The 6,237-nt window shown below is 36.2% G+C and overlaps 1 long non-coding RNA gene across 1 annotated transcript; it reads right to left on the bottom strand.

Moving 5' to 3' along the window:
- Positions 1-1,100: 1,100 nt before the first annotated feature.
- Positions 1,101-5,419, bottom strand: LOC141461586 (uncharacterized). The gene is made up of 3 exons (XR_012462975.1): positions 4,932-5,419; positions 3,842-4,017; positions 1,101-1,850 (listed from the first exon to the last, which is right to left on the bottom strand). It is a non-coding gene; the product is annotated as an uncharacterized lncRNA (long non-coding RNA).
- Between the last annotated feature and the right edge of the window lie 818 nt (positions 5,420-6,237).

Raw genomic sequence — 6,237 nt, 5'->3', positions numbered from 1 at the left:
CCATTGGAGCGCCGTTATTACATCCATACATTTTCTAAAAACCACTTTTTCGAAGTCAGAAGACCACAAAATGGATATTTCAAGTAAAAATTCGATATTGTAAATTTGACTTATTCGCTAGAGATACCTTTTTACTATAGAAAAAGAAAATGAAATTTTGATTACGTCAAATGCTTTAAAATAGATTCATAATATGTTAGCGACAAATGGTTTCTACTAAACAAAATTTTTACAAAATTGAAGTAAACTTTTCTGGTAAAGATTTTAATTAATTAATTAATTTTATTTTATAAAATTAGATTTACGGTAAGAGTAAGTCATGTGAGTGTTCAATTCAGTAATTTTGGCTTGAAAATTAAAGTTTGTTAAATTAATTCCATCTACACGGCCGAAACATAACAACAGTGAACAACCGTATTCGGCTACGTGGAGATAAAAGTTGAAGAATATAGTAGTATTTATTTATTTTATTTATAGGACTCACGTCCTGTATCAAATACAGTTGGGTACAGCATAAATTAATACAAATATACACAAACATAAGCCCAAAAAAAAACTGAAAGGAACACTTTGAATTATGTCATTGAAATAAGCTCAAAGGAATAGCTCCTTTGTGGTATTTCATGGAATTTTTTAAGTCCTTGAAAATAAGTAAAAAGATAAATGAAGCCAAAATAATTAAAAAAGAAATAAAATACAAAACATAAATTAATTTTTTAACCTATCAACTCCTCTCTTAAAGTGAAACCTCCACACAGATAACAGAATACAGTTTTCATTACAACTCTACTGCGCTGAGTTAACGCAAAAGGTAAACTGAAAGAAGCCCTGTTCTTATACTTTTCACGGATGCTAAAATATGCAGGACAAACCATGAATATATGGTACAAATCCTCTTTTAGAAACATTGCCACATAAAAGGCAATTACTGTTTAAATCTGTACTGTAAGAGCTACTTTTTAATTTTAATGAAAATGTGTATTTATTAATTGTCCAGTTATTAAGTTGAGCAAATAAATGTGTGTTTGATATGGGTAATTGAGTAAGGAGATATTGTTGCGGGATCGAGCTATTGTTATATAGCTGAGGGTATAGAATACCAGATGTGGAGCTATGTAGTCTATCCAAATCCTGATTTACAACAAGAAAGTGTCTATATTTTTCCAAAGTTGGAGAAATCATTGCAGAAAAAACTTCAGGGTCAGATATTCCTAACAGGCTAGACTCATCAAACTGATCTAATAAAGCCATCAACCCAATTGTACTTAGCAGACTTTCGGGAGCACACATTTTCACTTCCCTGCGTGCAGGACAACATTTTATTATCTAGGCATGCTCTAGGGTATCTATCCCTACTAGTATTGAGTAATTTGATACCAAAGTAAACTATACTTTAGCACGTACCAACTAATGTCGACTGAGCCGGTCTCGTGGCGAACAATATAATTCGAGGTATGTATTTGTGTGCAGACGCAGAAGGCTTTTATAATAGTTTTAAGTGACATTTTTCTAAAGCCTCTATATGAGCAAGTCCCCCAAATAATAAAAGATGAAGAAATATATAGTTTATGTGACATCTCAAATAACTTAGGTTCTGACCCTAAAGAATTCTAGAATATCTTCGATTTTCATTCTCGTAGTACGCATATTTATTGTAATATCTCTAAAAAAAAAATGTGATACGCTTTATGAAATATATTATCCATCATTGTCGACCTAACCACATTTTCATTAATTCCAGAACTTCACACTCATTTCTTAGTAATTTGTTAGGTTCAGACCACAGTTTATTTTCTGGCTTGGAAACGAACTGAATTTTATACGCAGTAGTGGGTCTATCCATCATATCTCTGTAACAGAAAGTAGCAGACACTTCAAATTTGACATTTCCTTTAGGTGTTCTCGGTCTTGGATTGTATTTAATGAATTTTATTTTATTTAATGGTTAATAAAAGAAATGTACAGTAAAGTACGAGGGGGTACCCAAAAATAACCGGAATTGCGTTGCCGCGCATGGAGCTTATGTAGTACGCATTTCTGCCGCTAGACGTGTATAGCGCAATTCCTTGCCAGTTCAGTCCTGCCTGTGTTGTCTGCCTGGCTTGTTCTGTTCATCTGCAGTGATTGTTTTTACCAGCGCTGTTTTGTTCTTTTTTCGTTTTTTATGATGGCAAGTTTAAGTGAAAACGTGCAGCTCTGAAATTTTGTTTTCTACTCGGCAAAAATGCTGCTGAAAGTGTTTTAATGTTGAAAACAGCTTACAAAGATGACGCTATGGGTAAAACTCAAGTATACGAGTGGTTTACTCGGTTTAAAAATGGCGACATGTCGATTGATGACAAACCTCGTTCTGGACGTCCATCAACTGCCCGAATCGACGAAAATGTTGAAAAAAATTCGAGAGCTGGTGTTCACAGACCGTCGACAGACAATTGATCAACTGTCAGAGAGTAGTGGGTTATCTTGGAGCTCGGTTCAGCGAATTTTAACGGAAGATTTGGGGATGAAAAGGGTTGCTGCCAAGTTTGTTCCTCGAGTTCTGACTGACAATCAAAAAGAACATCGAGTTGAAACATGTCGTGCTTTGAAACAACAGCTTGAAACTGATCCAGACTTTCTGTCAAAGGTCATTACTGGTGATGAGTCATGGTGCTATGGTTATGACCCAGAAACAAAGCAACAGTCGAGCCAATGGAAGACGTCATCTTCCCCCCGACCAAAAAAATGTCAAGTCAAGTCAAACATCAAAACAATGCTGATTTGCTTTTTTGATGCCAAAGGCGTAGTCCATTCAGAGTTTGTCCCCCCAGGTCAGACCGTCAATCAAACCTTGTATTTGGAAGTTTTGAAAAGATTGCGCAATAGTGTTCGCCAAAAAAGACCCGATTTGTGGCAAACAGGAGACTGGTTCTTCCATCACGACAATGCACCTGCACACACAGCCATCTCTGTTACACAGTTTTTGGCTAAAAATGGCATGGTTCCGCTGCCCCACGCACCTTACTCGCCTGACCTGGCTCCGTGCGACTTTTTCTTATTTCCACGCATGAAAAAGGGCATGAAAGGTCACCGATTTGACAACATTGAAGAGGTCAAGAAAAAAACGAAGAAGCAGCTGTCAGCCATTTCTAAAGATGCCTACAAAAAATGTTTCGAACAGCGAAGCACCGGTGGGACAAATGTATTAGTTGTAATGGAGAGTATTTTGAAGGGGATAAGGTTGTTCTGTAAAAAATTTGTAAATAAATAGCTTTTAAAAAATAATTCCGGTTTTTTTTGGGTACCCCCTCGTATGTTTGCTAGTCGCCTCTGTCCACGACACATAATTGGTAGTTGGACGTTAAGCCCGCCGGTAATAATAATAAAAAAAAATAGCTACAGTGAAACGCTTTTTGGTCAAAATCGGTTAACCGTGATGTACTCTTTTATTATTCCTATTTTTCTAGATTTCTAACAAAATGATTTAATTATAAAAGCAAGGTCAACATATGCGAAATAATGAGTGTATTCAATCTTTTGAATGTTAATAATGCAATTATAGGGTGCTACGCGTGAATATAGTACATGATTAAAAACAAATAATAAAAATAGGTCATTAAATTTTTGAAATGTACTTTGCTTTTCAATTAAGAAAATTACAAAGTGCTTTCCCACTGTTCTGGCCACCCTAAAGCAAATGAATTCTAATGACAGATCATTTAACAGCAATTAATGCAAATTATGGCTCTAAAATGATTTTTTTTTTTCCACATTGAATCACTTTTTTTGAAAAAGAAAGAGTATTTAAGTGGAGCTTAGATTTTTTAAAATTTTGTATGAGTTCAATTTGTGTTATAATTACCGCTGTGTGAGCCGGGATGGGAGTCCATTAAGCTATACAAGTTCATTTCTTATATGTCGCTGAGTACTCTGATTGGATGAGGAGCTAAATTATGTTCCATTTGAGTTGGGTATACAGGGCATGATGTCAATACAGAAGAGGCAGTTTCGTCTTCCGTGTCTGTATTCCGCGTCACTCTTGAAAATAGAAAGATATTTTTTTTTTGTTAATTATTTAACACAACTTGGGTTTTAAAATAATATTTTCCTCCATTTTAAAATGAATTTTAAAATAAATGTGAGTTGGTTGAGTTACTGAAAAAAATGAGAACCATTGATTTTTATTTTGTATCTCAACCAACTCACATAACCACCTAAGTTCTAACGATTGTAATAATTATAATTATTGAATAGGATGAAAAAATAATTGCCATTTCAGTCGAGTAAAATTTATTTTGCCGAGCTTTCGACCTAGAGACTAGGTCATCTTCAGGGCTAGTTTAGAAAGTAATACTTTTACATTTCAGGGTTGGTGTGTCTTCTGTCTTGTCTGTTCATGGACAGAAGACAGAAGTCAGTCCATGAACAGACAAGACAGAAGATACACCAACCCTGAAATGTAAAAGTATTACTTTGTAAACTAGCCCTGAAGATAACCTAGTCCCTAGGTCGAAAGCTCGGCAAAGTAAATTTTACTCGACTGAAATGGCAATTATTTTTTCATCCTATTGAAACTATAAACCAGTCACCAAGAAGAATGAACAACAATATTGATATAATTTCTTATAGTTTTTTGTTTTTAAAAAAAAATAGATGCGTATTATTATTCCTGTGTTTCACTAGTCTAATTGTTGTGTTATTTTCCTGCAAAACTTATATGTATTGTGGTACTGAGTTCGATTCCCGGTCTGAGGCCTTGGATTTTATTTAATAGTTAATAAAAGAAATTTACAGTAAAGTATGTTTGCTTGTCGCCTCCGTTCACGACACCTAATTTGGTAATTGAACATAAAGCCCGCCTGAAAAAATAGGCAATTACTTTACTTTACCACTCGGTTAATACCTTCCCTCAACAAATACCGCAATTAAAGTTCTACTGGGCTACAACTTACCAGCCACCAGCCAGCCGACGAACCCCTTCAACAGCATGGGTCTTCCTTCCGCCGAAAACAACTGAGAGATCTCCGCAAGACCACGGGCTCCTCCGCAAGGCGGCTGGCTCCTCCGCTAGACAACTGGCTCCTCCGCTAGACAACAAGTGAGAGCGTGGCCAGCCAGTAGCCCAGTTTTATATACGGTGTCGACTCAGCGGTTCTCACACCTTTAGTCCGCTGACCCGTACAGTAATTTAATTATTCATTTTCTTCCTTGAGAAAATTTTATTTAGCTTTTCCCAATTCATAGAACTTAAAACAACTTAATTTGACTTACATATTTACATAACGCTAATTCTAAGCACCCAAACCGAAATACAAAACTAAACCCTAAATGAAGACTAAGACAACTAAACCAATGCTCGTTCTGATAAGAAAGCAGGACCAGTCATTGGTCGAATTATTTTTTGTTGTTAACTGGTTATAAAGTTTGTAATGTTGATTTTTTTTTTTTTTTTATTTAAGGCGCCCCAACATCAAAGATTATTGGCGCCCGGAGCTTATTTCAATGCACTGCCGGTCACCGGACAATTAGCTGTAAGTAGCTCCTAGGATGAGAAAATCTAAGCGCTAGCAGATGGATTCGAAACCGTGATCTCCGCATTGGAATCCAGTATTCGCTAACCACTCGGTTAGGCACCACGGTAGCCTAGCGGTTAGAGGCGAGACCTGTAAAGCTAGTATGTATTGTGGTACTGGGTTCGATTCCCTGGTCCTAGGCCTTGGATTTAATTTTCTAATAAACCCCAATAGATTTTTCGAAATTGTGCTTTTAATATAAGTTTTGAAACTCTCTAAGTAGAAAAAAAAAGAAGAAAGAATCACTGTTCTAGGAGCTCAAATTTGGTTATTAAATTGACTTCCCATCAGGCTCCTGCCAACCTTCGGGAAACTGAGAAGCTACTCCTAATACGTCTAAAAAAAAAAAAAAATTCTATTATCACCATCGACCACCAATCCGGATTCCAAAACTGCCACTCTAACAGCCTCACAGCGTTGTAGAAACCAATCGCAGCTTTTCTTCAGCTGAAACAATATTAGTCGGGGAGTTTTCCCTTGTTAATGTTTCTCAGGCAATGTTTAAATTAAAGTTAAGAGATTTACAAAGCCGCTAAGTTTTAGAATTGTTGGAACTGTTCACGTGAACAACTCAAAGTGGAAAAACAAAATAGAATAAAAATCACGCAGTAAAATGGTACTGCCTGAGGGGGGCTTTCATTGCTAAAGGGTTCACTTATAAGTCAGAGAGAAAGGGTGGCCGTAA

The sequence above is a fragment of the Rhodnius prolixus genome, unplaced genomic scaffold, assembly GCF_049639745.1.
Source record: "Rhodnius prolixus isolate KJV_2025 unplaced genomic scaffold, Rpr scaffold_12, whole genome shotgun sequence".
Lineage (NCBI taxonomy): Eukaryota > Metazoa > Arthropoda > Insecta > Hemiptera > Reduviidae > Rhodnius > Rhodnius prolixus.
The sequence above is the reverse complement of the archived record's forward strand: the minus strand, read 5'-3'. Positions and strand labels throughout refer to the sequence as shown.